Raw genomic sequence first — 14584 nt, forward strand, 5'->3', positions numbered from 1 at the left:
AGTGTATACCTCAAAGGTTATTATATAATTTAGAAACCTGTGGGGACACCTGAAACCCAAGCGCAAAGGTTCAATAGAAAAAAAAACACCCTCTGTAGCAATCAGAATCTCTGGTTGTCTTGCAGACGTTCTACAGGCCAGTCAGAGCCCACGATTATTGGGAACTTCTGTGGGCTGATGAATACCCAGCTCACTTAGTGAAATCCCCAGTAAATCAGGGCTGTGGGCCCGAGCTGCTCAGAGCTGGCCCTCCTCGTAGCTGCAGCAAAATATATTTTACTACAGGAGCTGGGGCTCTGTGTGCAACCAACCTACTTGCGCACTTTACTTCTGCTTTCTTTCACCAATAAATTAGGGGAAAGCGTGAACTCAGCCCCCCACTACCAGAAATAATGCAGTCGAGTATCCCACATTTGGGGTCATCGCAGGGGTCAGCACATCTGGTGTGCAATGGATGAGCCTCACCTTGGGAGAACCACCTTAGTGATCATGGTTTCTCCCCTCCCAGGTAAGTATGAGTTGGTTCAGGAACAGCACGGCTGACCCCTCGTGTGTGGCACTGGAGACACAGGGTGGCATTGTGCGGAAGGGCTTACCCACAATGCTATGTTTACAGCAAGATTTGCATCTGGCGCTGGCAGCCGTCCGCCAATAAGATGAGTCCATAAAGGGATGCTGGTCTTGGATTTTTTTTTTCTTATTTTTTTTCCCCCCTTACACGAAAGAGGGCCACCCACCATGGCCAAGGCCTTTGGGAGCAGGGCATTGCACCCTAAGCCCCTCACGCATGCAGGCAGAGGTCTTTGCATGAGGCATGCCATCTGTAGGCCAGGGCTCCACAGTGCAGGACAGCGAGGCCTGGAGCAGCAACAGCCACAACACGGTCCTCAGCCACGACAGGTTTATTTATTTCTTTATGCAATGTTTGTCGAATACAGGTATCCGACAAACATTGCATAAATAAATAAATAAGCCAAGTCCACGTATCTGACAAACATTTCATAAATAAATTAACCGGGTTGTGGCAGAGAACTGTAACCTCCTCTGGTGACTCCTTGCATGGGGTCACCAGAGGAAGTTACAGTTTGCACGCAGGCACATGTTGTTTTTTCTTTTCCCCAACGCAGAGCCGGGGTTTGGGGCTTTGCTTTGTCTGTGCTCTTGAGCCTCGCGGGCCACATATAATGGCTTGGAGGGCCGCATTGTCGCCCACAGGCCGTATGTTGGACAACCCTGCATTAGACCATTGATCAGACCAGCGGAGGTAGTGCTGAACGAGACCCTCTTGGAACCTGCCAGCATATAGCGGGCCGGTCATTTACATCCGGGGCATACAGAGGGCCATATGATCGGCACATGTCTCAGGGCCAGACTGTCTATGCTGATGAGCAGGGCGCAGAGGCATTGGTGCATAAAGTTGTGAAAATAAATAAATAACACTTGAGTTTGAAGTGTCATTTTTATTTATTACTCTACTTTCTCTAAGCTTTAACCTGTGTTATAGATTTACATTCCCTTGTAATGATTACCACTTTTTTTAAAAATGTTTAAATTAAAAATGTTTCAGTTTACAGTAAACTTTTCATTTTATCTTATCAAGCTTATTACATTTTAGTAATTCATTTCAATCAGTTCTCGTTTTCGATTCTTTCCATTATCTTATTCCAAAAATGAAAAATTATGTATATCATTCGTTTCGCAATCCCTGCAGTATCCACGCCCATCTTTGGTCAGAGCTCATTGTTTTTTGTGTAGACTCAAAGTAAGATCGACATACACTTCTTTCTTTAACAAGGTCAGGGCATAACATCGTCAGGTGATACAGACTTTCATTTTCGTCTTGATTTTTGCATATCCGACAAAAGATTTCTTTGTTATCTTGCTGTTTAGTTCTTACAAGTCTTTCCCTAGTTGGTAATATGTTCAACCGAAATTTCATAAAAAACATTCTTATTTCTTTATCAGGGAATATAAACAGGTACGGTGGCAATTCGTTGATAGCTCTGATTTCTGTTTTACTTGCCATGTTATCTTTGTATCGGTTTATGGATTCATTCGTATTTATCCAGTCTTGATTCATTAATCGTTTCTTGGCATGTTGGGGTCTCATTTGTAGCATTTCTTCTGTTATATCTTGGTTTCTTAGAGATGTTAGTATTTCTTCCATTTTAACAGGGCCCTTGCATTTATCGGATCAGTATTCGGTAGGAAGATTTCTAGCGCTGGTACTGTTTGTTCCCATGTTATTTTTCAGAAAAGGTCGAATTTTTTCCAGCTTACCACAGATGCAAGCAATTGAATTGCAATTTAGGATCGGATACGACTTGTAGGGAAGGATGTGGGCAACCTCATTATTTTCCGCCAAAAGGTGGCTTCCAGAATTGGCCATATCTTTTCTGACAAATTAATTAATGTTTCGCTTCCGTATGTCAGGATAGGAATGACCTTACTCCTATAGAATGTAATGATTGGTCGATAAGAAAATTTGTCATATTTTTCATGGAGTACATATCCTTGCCTCGCCAAAACCATGACTTATTTTTTTAGATGTATCTCCCCTTCTTTTTCGACCATTGTTTGACTGATCACAATACCCAAATACTTGTACGATGATACAATGTTGATAATGGAGTTGTTGATGAGTATCATCAGTGTTTTTTCATTTTGTTTCGGTTTCATAATCGCCATGACTTTTGTTTTTGCTATATTTATTTTCAACTCATTTCTTTCCATGTAGTCTGCCAACATTCAAAGACTCTCTTGTAAGCCTTTCGGTTTTTTATCAAGTAAAACGATGTCATCAGCATACATCATTATCGGTATTTTTACTGAGTTTATTTTCGGAGGGTATATTCTGTCTGACTTCATTTCATATGGAAGATCTGAAGTAAAGAGATTGAAAAGGGTGGCTGCAAGTGGGCGCCCTTGTTTCAGTCCATTCCAGGTCTCGATATAAGCGCTCATTTGCCCATCTTTGGTTAGCCTTAATCGTATTTTTGTTGAGGAGTAGAGTAGCTTTATTGGTTGGAGAATATGAGGGGGGCAGTTCCACTTTTCCAATTTGTTCCATAGCAATTGTCGGTTCACACAATCGAAAGCAAGGTGTAAATCCACTAGAGCTATCCAGACCTGTTGCTTTGAACACTTTGCTTCATGTTTTACAAGATTCAGCAGAAATAGGTTGATGTGTGTCCCTACTACGCAAACAAAACCAGTTTGGTGGGTCGCAATCCGTTTATTATCTGTCACCCATGCCGTTAGTGACCTCAATAGTATGGTTGCAAAAATTTTGCCCAAAGGATCTAATAATGCAATGGGCCTATAGTTTGTTGGGCTCTCTTTGTCTCCTTGTTTGAAGATTGGGATCAGGACAGCTAGTTTCCAAGTTGAAGGTATTTGGTTCAGTTGATTAATCAATGTAATGATTTGTAATAACACGTCCGCCCATATCTCTGGAGAAGCTTTAATTAGAGCATTTGTGAGGCCATCGGGTCCTGGGGCTCTTGAATTATTCAATTTCGTAATTATGTGTAAAATGTGTTGTCTGGTAATGGTAATTTCCCATTTGTTCATTTTCTGTTGGGGTGGGAGTTCGGGATCATCTTTCCTCTTGTATAGATCGGCAAGATGTTCTAACCAGCGGTCTTCAGTCACATTTTGTATCTTTCGATGTTGAACACTTTGCGTAGGGTTTAGCAAACTCCATAGATCTCGAGTGTTCCGATTATTAAAGGCAAGCTAACATTTGCTCCGAATCTTGCTGCAACATGGAACTTTTATGGGATTTTGACCAGTTCCGGTATTTTTGTTTGGCAGTGTTGGTTGCAAGGTGAGATTCTTTGGTTCTTAGCTTATTTATTTGTCTACATAGTTTTTGTAGCTCCCTTTTTCTCATTGCAATTAACGGATCATAAGTATGAATATGAGACAATTGTTTTTTCCAATCTTTATGCAGTTGATAGTGTGGTTCGAATAGCCATTCGTAATTTATTTTCTCAAGATCTTTTTTTCCTGTTTCCTGAAATTTCTGATTTATACCCAGAACATTAACAGTCTTCAGTCGCAGTCTTGTCGCTTTAGCGTTCAGTTCCATAGCAGGCAGTGTGGTTTGCTCTCTGTTTAAATTCGGCATTTGCCATGTGATTGATAACATACGATGGTCGCTGTTATTATTCTCTGTGATTTCTGTTTTCGTCATTGCATTCGCAATCTTCTCCGAAATATATATCTAGTCCAAAGCAGCTTCCGATGTCCCTTGTGACCAAGTTGGAATTAGTTGGAAGTTGGCATTCTGATAACTTCCAGTCAGAGTAAGATTCCTTGTTTTCATTTCTTTCATCCAAGATTTGGCTTTCTTGGAGAGAACGTTCTTCTCTTTTTGATTTCCGGCTTTATCAAAGATGTGTATGTTTAAATCTCCACATATTATTATGTTGGTTGCTGGAAACTTAAGGACAAGTTCATCGAGAGCTGTCAAGTATGTGTCTAGATATGAGGTTTCATCTAGCGCTAATGGATTCCAATATATGTTAAATATAAAGATCCAAGGTGACTGATTACAGAAGGAATTATTTTGTTGTTGTTGTCACGGCCGCCAGCGACTGGCGTTTGTGGCGAAGGTGGACGCGAGGACGCCATTAAAATGTTCCATTACGTTCCTCCTCGTCTATCAGACTCGGTCTAGTTGTTTTCAAGATGGCCGCCGCCGTTTGTATATATTTCACTCGGCTGCCGGCAGTTCGGCGCGTTGCAACTGTGTTTATTTTCCACGCCCTGTTGCTTGCGCTAGTTTTCCCTTCGGATAGTCTACTTGCTATCTTCCTGTTATTTCTCCACCTCCCGTTCCCTAAGGGCCCCCCCCTTTCTCTGTATCCGGTTTGCCTTCTCCTGTGTTTCTGTTCCCGTGTTTGAATCTCTGCTGAGTATTTCTTCGCTCTAAGAGATACTGCTCTCGGATTTCTCCGTTCACTCTTGTCCTCCACCCCGAGGGGTAGCTACCTGTAAACTGCCATCTCCTATTCCCTCGATTAGCGGAATCGCCGACCTTACCTATTATCTGGGTTTTCGGCGAAGGATCATTCAACATACGACTGTGCTGACGACTCCCACAATCTTCACGTCTATACTGGATCCAGGGGTTTTTTGCCGTTCCAGTGGCTTTTTCCCCTCTGGCTGTCGCGGAGGGGAGTCACCGTGGGGTTTCTTTGTCTGAGAGTCACGGTGGCTTCTTTCCGAGGTAGACCATATCTTCTAAAAAAGAAGAAGCCGTACACAGGACTTACCCGTCGGAAGAAACTGGACTATTCAGGTGAGGAGGAAGAGACTGGGGAGGGTTATAAATCGAGTGAAGACGAAGATATAGCTGATCACCTAGCAAAACCCGTAGCCAATATTGCCAGTCCTGATAGTTTGCAACGCCAAACAGAAGACATGGCTACACCACAACAACTGCAAGAGCTGGTGACAGCTGTCCAAACCCTCAACGTAGAGGTCCAAACACTAAAGGCTGACAACGTGGCGCTCCAACAAAGAGTAGCTGCAAGAGAACAACAGACAACTGATTTACCCCCACTACCCCTGGTGTCAGGTAAATCCGACGGCTCGGAAAGAAAGGTTAAGGAATTCCTGGAGGCCTGTAATATTCACTTCACCTTCCGCAGAAATGCCTTTTCCACAGATCATTCCAAGGTGGGGTTCATGATAACGCACATGACGGGAAACGCCTTGGCATGGGCTACTCCATTGGTATCCCTATCAGACCCAGTGTTGCAGGACTACGCAGCCTTTAAGGAACTGCTGCGACACACCTTTTTGCGAACCGAATGCTCACACGTGGCTAGCGAAGACCTGCTGGATATACGTCAAGGGAGTACCGACTTACTATCCTATATCTCCACTTTCAAGAAACTTGCTGCAGAGGCAGTTTGGCAAGAGCAGGCCCAGTATACCATATTCCGCCGGGGCTTGCGAGAAGAGCTCAAGGATGAGCTTGCCCGGATCCCGCGCCCAGACACCTTTCTAGATCTTCAAACTGCAGTTCTAAGAATCGATTTCCGCCTGATGGAACGAAGAAACGAAAGGAAGAAGGTTCGAGGTCCACAATCTTTCTTGGATATACCCCCCGCCTCCTCCTCACCTGTATCGCGTCACGCCAGAGAGGAACCCATGCAGATCGGAAGCACCAGATCTCCGTTGACTGCCGAAGAAAAGAAGAGGAGACGTGAAGGGAACCTTTGTTTATATTGTGGGGGAGCCAACCATTTGCTGAGAGACTGTCCCGATGTGCCCCCAAGGAGATCGGGAAACGACCGCCCTCGATAGTCAGTGGAACGGATTATCGAGGGGCTACACCTTGTTCCTACACTACACTTTCTGTGACCTCTTCTCAGATGAGCGAAGATGTACGTCTCATGGTGATAGCCATCAAACTCCGCTTCCGGAACAGAGAGGTAGAGACGCAGGCTCTACTGGATTGTGGTGCGGCTGGAAACTTCCTTGACACTTTTTGGGCTGATAAGATGGGTCTGCTAAGAATCGAGAAAAAGGAGGACCAAAAGGTTGAAGGAGTGGATGGTACACCCCTATGTTCAGGACTCATTACCCACACCACTGAGGAGATTCAGGTATCCATATACCAGCATTCTGAAAACATAAGGTTTGATATTATACGAGTGGCCCATTTCCCTGTCATCTTAGGAATAGGCTGGCTCAGGAAACACAACCCAACGGTGGATTGGTCTAAGAATCTACTAAGTTTCCATTCCGCCTTTTGCCTAAGAGAATGCCTTCCAGAACCAACATTCACAACTGTAAAGACCATGTCTGCTGTTGAAGGCAGTACAATCCATTGCATACCAAAATGTCTTTCAGAATACAACGAAGTCTTTCAGGAGCAGACCCCCATTAGACTCCCTCCACATCGCCCAGAGGATTGTGGTATCGACCTAGTGCCACAAGCATTGGTCCCCTTTGGGAAGATGTATTCCCTCTCAGTATCGGAGAAGGCTGTACTCCGATGCTACCTTGATGATAATTTAGCTAACGGACTCATAAGACCTTCCAAATCCCCCGCAGGGGCCTCTCTGTTTTTCATACCCAAACGGGATACCAAGGAGCTGCGGCCCTGTATCGACTATCGGGGGTTAAACAGAGTGACCATAAAAGATCGATACCCTATGCCCATTATATCAGAGATCCTAGAGGCTGTCCAAGGCTCTGTTGTGTTTACTAAACTTGATCTACGGAATGCGTTTCATCTACTCCGCATAAGAACAGGAGATGAGTGGAAGACGGCGTTTCGCACCCCCTATGGGTTGTTTGAATACCAAGTCATGCCGTTTGGCCTAGTCAATGCACCATCTATTTTCCAGAGATTCATGGACCGATTGTTTTCCGACCTTCTTAACCTTAACACAGTGGTTTACCTGGATGACATTTTGGTCTTCTCACGGAGCCAGGAGGAACATACCCGACATGTCAAGGAAGTTCTGCGCAGACTACAACATCACAGTCTTCTGGTAAAACCTGAGAAATGTGCATTTGCTCAATCCTCATTGTCTTACTTGGGATTTATCCTATCCGACAAGGGGGTTACTATGGACCCAAGGAAGGTGGATGCCATCTTGTCATGGCCATCGCCTTCTTCGGTTAAGGACATTCAACGTTTCCTAGGGCTGGCAAATTTCTATAGGAAGTTCATTCCAAGTTTTTCCTTACTCACTCTTCCTATTACATCCCTTCTCAAGAAATCCACAGGCCCTTTCATCTGGTCTAGTGAGGCTGAAGAAAGCTTCCTCAGCTTAAAGCACAAGTTCTGTGCAGCTCCTATCTTGAAACAACCAGATCAGCTACTACCCTTTATCCTGGAAACTGACGCTTCTGCAGCAGCCGTAGGTGCTGTTCTTCTTCAGAGAGTCAAGGACCTAGAGCATCCGGTGGCATATTACTCAAAAACTCTAAATCCTAGCCAACGAAACTACTCAGTCATAGAGAAGGAATTACTTGCTATGAAATTGGCTTGTGTGGAATGGAGGCATTTGCTCCAAGGGAGCCTACACCCGTTCCAGATACGAACAGACCATAAAAATCTGCAAATACTCAAGCAGCAAGAGTGTTATAACACCCGCCAGGCCAGATGGGCTCATTTTTTCGCCCAGTTTGATTTTGTCATCACATTCATCCCTGGCTCTCAAAATCTAGTTGCCGATGCTCTCTCCCGCAGAGACGATGTTATCTTCCCTTACAGAAAGGAGTTTATGTTTCCTCGTACCCGGATCATATCTACAGTGTCTAACTTCTTGGATGAAGTACGAGGAGCCTGCCTCCAAGAACCTGCTCTCACTATGGGAAATCAACCGGTCACCACTAAGGACGGGTTGCACTTTATCCACGGAAGACTGTTTATTCCTTCCAGTAGTCTCAGAAGACGAGTCACTCAGTGGTGCCACGATTCCAAGACTGCGGGTCACCGAGGAGTACGAGGTACTCTGGAACTTCTCCAAAGGGTTTTCATCTGGCCGAATATGAAGGCTGCCACGCAAGTCTATGTTAAATCCTGTAAGGTATGCTTACAAAGCAAATATTCCACCTCGAAACGTATGGGGCTGTTACAACAGGAGCCGGTTCCGCTTGGCCCCTGGAAATGCATTTCTACGGATTTTATTGTGGAGTTGCCGGTATCCCGAGGCTGTACCTGCATTATGGTAACCGTAGACGCTTTCTCGAAACTTGCACATTTTTCTCCATTGACAAAGATCCCATCCGCCTCGGTCATGGCTGACGTATTCCTAAAGGACATTTTTAGGTTACATGGGCTTCCTCAAAAGATAGTTTCAGACAGGGGCAGCCAGTATACCTCCAGATTCTGGGCAGCATTGTGCAATTCATTGGGCGTGGAGAGAGCTCTTTCGTCGGGGTTTCATCCCCAGACAAATGGACAAACCGAGAGGTTAAACGGTACCTTAGAGCAATACTTAAGGTGTTTCATAAATAAACAGCAAGACAACTGGGTGGACCTGCTTCCCACAGCAGAGTTTGCATACAATAACGCTGTCCACACGGCTACAGGAACTAGCCCATTCTTTTGTACCTACGGATACAACCCGCAGTCCATAGTTCCGTGTTTCTGGGAGGAAACTAACGTTCCTACTTTGGAGAACACCCTTGCGCAGATCAAGGAGGCCCATAACACAGCCAGTCAGAGCCTCTCTAAGGCTAGCAGTCATTACAAAGAGCAAACGGACAAACACCGAAGTCAAGTTCCTGCCTGGGACAAAGGTTCCAAGGTCATGCTGTCCACCAAGTTCCTTCCTCGTTGGGTTCGGCCTTCTAAGCTGTCACCCCGCTACATCGGACCCTTTGAGATAACTTCAAAGGTTAATCCTGTGGCCTTCCGCCTCAAGTTGCCAAAGGGACTCAGGCGGATTCATCCCGTGTTTCACTCATCTCTCTTACGCCCCTTTGTGCCAGATACCCGGAAACAAGCATCCCCCAAGCTGTGTACTTTGCCAGTTCCAGTTTCCGAGGAATATGAAGTTTCTCGGATACGGGACTCCCGTTATCATCAGGGACGTCTTGAGTATCTCGTTCATTGGAAAGGATATCCTTCCTCAGAAGACACTTGGGAACCACAGTTCCATATTCACTCTCCCCAACTGTTACACAAGTTCCACCGACTACATCCAGAAAGGCCGGGTGGGAGAAGCCTTCGGAGGGGGCATACTGTCACGGCCGCCAGCGACTGGCGTTTGTGGCGAAGGTGGACGCAAGGACGCCATTAAAATGTTCCATTACGTTCCTCCTCGTCTATCAGACTCGGTCTAGTTGTTTTCAAGATGGCCGCCGCCGTTTGTATATATTTCACTCGGCTGCCGGCAGTTCGGCGCGTTGCAACTGTGTTTATTTTCCACGCCCTGTTGCTTGCGCTAGTTTTCCCTTCGGATAGTCTACTTGCTATCTTCCTGTTATTTCTCCACCTCCCGTTCCCTAAGGGCCCCCCCCCTTTCTCTGTATCCGGTTTGCCTTCTCCTGTGTTTCTGTTCCCGTGTTTGAATCTCTGCTGAGTATTTCTTCGCTCTAAGAGATACTGCTCTCGGATTTCTCCGTTCACTCTTGTCCTCCACCCCGAGGGGTACCTACCTGTAAACTGCCATCTCCTATTCCCTCGATTAGCGGAATCGCCGACCTTACCTATTATCTGGGTTTTCGGCGAAGGATCATTCAACATACGACTGTGCTGATGACTCCCACAATCTTCACGTCTATACTGGATCCAGGGGTTTTTTGCCGTTCCAGTGGCTTTTTCCCCTCAGGCTGTCGCGGAGGGGAGTCACCGTGGGGTTTCTTTGTCTGAGAGTCACGGTGGCTTCTTTCCGAGGTAGACCATATCTTCTAAAAAAGAAGAAGCCGTACACAGGACTTACCCGTCGGAAGAAACTGGACTATTCAGGTGAGGAGGAAGAGACTGGGGAGGGTTATAAATCGAGTGAAGACGAAGATATAGCTGATCACCTAGCAAAACCCGTAGCCAATATTGCCAGTCCTGATAGTTGTACCATGACATATTGGGTCCATGGGTTCAAGTTTGTTGCTTCCACCGGGGTCCAAAGGGAGTTCATTTTTAGCATCATAATATGTCCTGAAGCTGGTCTTCCTTTTGGTTGTGTGATGGCTCGATTAGTAAAGATGTTATGTCCTTCACACGTAGGGGGATGGGACAACCAAGTCTCTTGAAGACAGATTATGTGAGATTGTTGAAGCTTAGGATGAGTTTGTTGGAATAAATGTCCATGACCTCTTGTATTCCACGATGTTAATAGGATCGGTACATTCTGTTTTTCCACTCGTTGTTATGATGACACGGATAGAATACTTTCATTTTCTTATGAAAGAAACGTGAAAGAAAGTACACGTTTCTTTCATAAGAAATGAAAGTATTCTATCCGTGTCATCATATTCTGATATATCTAGATGTAGACAGTCCTTGGTTAGGTTGAATTTCTTCTTCCATGCTATTGGACATACTTGTTGATGATGCATCATAATTTCTTGTAGAGGCGGAGCACAGATCTGATTTCTCGTATTCTCGTCTGAATGGCAATTGGTCAGCTTTATTTTTCATCATTGTATCGTAAGTTGACCTGTTGTCCGCATTCTTCTTCTTAGTGCATTTAAAGCCAATATATTTAACTGGATGTCAGCTTGTAGGATTTCTTGCATAGTTCTCTGATTCGTAAGCTATATTTCAACTGTATCAAGATTCTCATCATCTAGAAATTTGACCAGAAATTTGACCAGATTTATGTCCTTCGTGGTGATGTGCTTCAGCCTGGATAACACGTAAACTGTTAGTATGGTTTAGTATGACCGCCGGCTTTACTGATCGTAAATGTGTCATTAAAATTATGTATTTCTCTTGTCGTTTTAATGGATCGAGAAATGTAGGTGTTTTCAGCAATGGGTAAGCAAAGCTCCTTTCGTCATCAGTCAGCTGACTCGGGCTATATATCAACGAATCATTTGTGTATTCTCTTGAGGCTTTATGATCATCGGTTCTAGTTTTTTTTTCCTTTGGTTTTGGCTTTTCCATGCTATAATTGCTTTCTAGTTCTTCATCCGATATATCAATACAGGAGAGCTCTAGTCGGTGGTTGATAGTCGGATTAAGGTTTGGATATTGATCTAAAAGAATCATGTCCATGATGTTCTGATCTTGGTCTGTATTGGAAATATCCACAGGGTTGCCATCCGGGTAAGTGGGCAGCTCTAACAGTTCAGCTTCATCTTTTGCCTCCGCTTGTTGTAATTCCATTTGTGTCGATGGAGGTGTCTCTGTCTTTTTTTCTTGTCTTTTTCTTTGGTTATTAACTTGTGTGCTTTGGTTATCTGGTTTCTGTGTATGGATTTGGGTTTTCAGTGACCCTTCCTGTTGCTGGGGTGTAGTCAGATTTCTTAAAAACGCACGTGAGCCTGTTTGTCGTTTCTTATTTTTTCCTTCATTGATGACCTTTCCTTTTGGATTTTTTCTGTCATCAGGCTTTAGAAATAGGTCAAAGGGTAAGGAATCGGATCTTTGAGGAGGTAACGTCGCTGTTTTTCCATGGTTTATCTCTCTGGGAGTCGTTGCTATCGAGGTTATATTCTCTGAGTGTACTTCTTGTTGACTCTTTACATTCTGGTCTGGTATCTTCTGTGGTAAAGACAATTCTGTGAGTTTTGCCGTTATCTTTGCCATCTCATTCATAAGTACCATGACAGCTGAATTCCCTTGTATTCGTTCCATTCGATCTGCACTGGCAATTTCCGCTAATCTGTTTTGCCACATATAACTTGTTTCGGCCTCAGTGTCCAATCGTTGTTGTATTTGGTATACGAAGTTCTCAATATGAATCTGTTTAGTGTGCATCAGCGCAATCAGAGTGGCTTGGTCTTTAATGGCGTCAACATTTGCCTCATGCAGTTTTAAGAACGGGATCAATGACTGTGATGTTGTTGTAATCAATACATTTTGTAATTCCATCATGGTTATTGGTAGACGGGCCATATTCGGGTACTCTTTCAGTTCTTCTGGCATTCTGGGGTCAGAAATGCCAGGGTCTGATGGGGGCCGGTATTCCAGCTTTACTGGCCTCTGTCTATCCTCTGTTACCTCATGCGTTTTATCAAAATATTCCAATGGATTGGCTTTCCAGGCAAAAAAAGAGTTAGCATCTTTCGGTTTTGGCACCGGTGTTGATGTATGACATAATTTTTTTGTATTTAAATCTTTGTGGTTTAGATCTTGCTCAACTGATATTTCGTGTGAAGTCATTAATGAGTTAAGTTCCATCATGGCCAATGACAGACGAGCTGCTCTAAAGGGTTTTTGTTGCTCAATTTCATGTGTATGAGAAATTTTTCCCATTTCTTTTCCTTGCACTTGCACCCATAATGCTCTTGCACGTATAGCCTTTGCTTTCCTTTGGCTTGAAATTTCGTTTGCGGACATTTGTGTTATTTGTTGCACACTTTGATCTTGTTTTCTAGTTCCAGTAGAGATTTCCGGAGTAAGCGCTACTTCACTTGCCACTTCCACGTCGTTGCAAGGTGACTGCAGGTCTTTGTTTTGGTTTAGCATTTGAGGCGGAGGATGCCATTCCTCATCAGCTGCACCAGAGGGCAGTGTCGACAGAGCTTTCGAACTCTGTGGATCATCCGGATCTATTGTCCGATCTTCAACGCTCAGGAAGGGCATCCCCACAGCACCCCCACTGTCACTAATCCCTCCCCCATCGGCTGTCCCTGTGGCCACGGGGGGCCCAGCAGCTGCGGGGGTATTCACCCCCATCCCGACACCATCGGGGAGCACAGCAGACCTTGGCGGACACCCGGCCCCGCCCCCCGCCGTTGAAGCCAGGGCCGCGACGGGTCCGCCGAGCAACACCACCGCGCTGGTAGGCACTGGGCTGCCACCAACTAGGGGGAGGCTAGAGGGGGGACTCTGGGTTAGCGCATGAATTATGCGACGGGCAAAAGGTATTAGTTGTCGGTTCGAGACAGAAGCTGGTTGGGGTGGCGTGTTACTTGCATTTTTCAGTTTGTTGTGCGTCCTGTTAGGGAGAGAATCAAAGACCGCAATTGTGGCATTAAGGCTGCTTACCTTCATTTCCCGCGTCGCAATGTCCACATTGCTCTTGGTACGAAGCAAGTGTTGAGTCGTGCTTTTTTCTTTGGATAATGTGGCAAAGGCTTGAGCAATAGAAGGTTGTTTCTTGTTGGGTGTCATATCCGAAATGGTATTCGGTTCAGTTTTTCCTCTCAACCGGGTCATGGGTCTAGATGCAGTGGCCATACGGGGAGACTGTTTCGTTTCGCCACCGTTTTTCTTCTGACTCATGTTGTCGCCGGGTCACCCCAAGAGCCCAACAACCCTAAGACTCTGCAACCTGATTTGGGCTGTTTTGCCATTTACCAGTGCTTTGGAGAACGCTGCGTCCCAGCGCCCCAGCAGAACAGCAAAACAGCAGCACAAAAATGCTTCTGCCCCCATCGCACTTCCGGGCTTTTCCCGTGATTACCACTTTGATATATTTCTTTTATGGGGCTTAAATCCTGTTTTAAAGAGAAGAAAAACGGCAGGTATCAGGGTGCAAAGACAAAATGGACTTTGGGCAAGGCAACACTTCATTAAACTCTGGTGACTCCGGCGGCCATAAGTAATGTCCTGTAGGGCTGCATCTGGCCCCCGTCCGTAGGTTGTACACCCATGATTTACATGCCTCAGCAGAACCCCTAGCCCTCTATGCTCTCAGAACCAGTGGCAAGTACAGTGGGAACAGAGGAGCACCACATCCTAGCTGCATAGTCTACCCAGCAGAGACATGCAGCATTATCTGAACTAAAAAAGCTATATCCTGACACATCGAGAACAGGGCCTGAAAGTGGATAAAAGCACCCCCAGTCTGGAGCCAGCCTTGCTCCTCAGGCCTCTACATCAAATGGCCAGGAGGAAAAATAATACCTACAAGGGCATGATGCACTTCAAAGTAAAAAAGCGACATCTTGCTACATACCTTGTGTTCTGCTGGAAGGTATGGGGAGGGCGAGC

General features: G+C 45.2%; 1 non-coding gene across 1 annotated transcript; it reads right to left on the minus strand.

Annotated features, from left to right (window-relative positions):
- Positions 1–352: 352 nt before the first annotated feature.
- Positions 353–516, minus strand: LOC138448148 (U1 spliceosomal RNA). The gene has a single exon (XR_011260001.1). It is a non-coding gene; the product is annotated as a U1 spliceosomal RNA (small nuclear RNA).
- Between the last annotated feature and the right edge of the window lie 14068 nt (positions 517–14584).

The sequence above is a fragment of the Ambystoma mexicanum genome, chromosome 3q (assembly GCF_040938575.1).
Source record: "Ambystoma mexicanum isolate Mex_15411 chromosome 3q, UKY_AmexF1_1, whole genome shotgun sequence".
NCBI classification, from domain to species: domain Eukaryota; kingdom Metazoa; phylum Chordata; class Amphibia; order Caudata; family Ambystomatidae; genus Ambystoma; species Ambystoma mexicanum.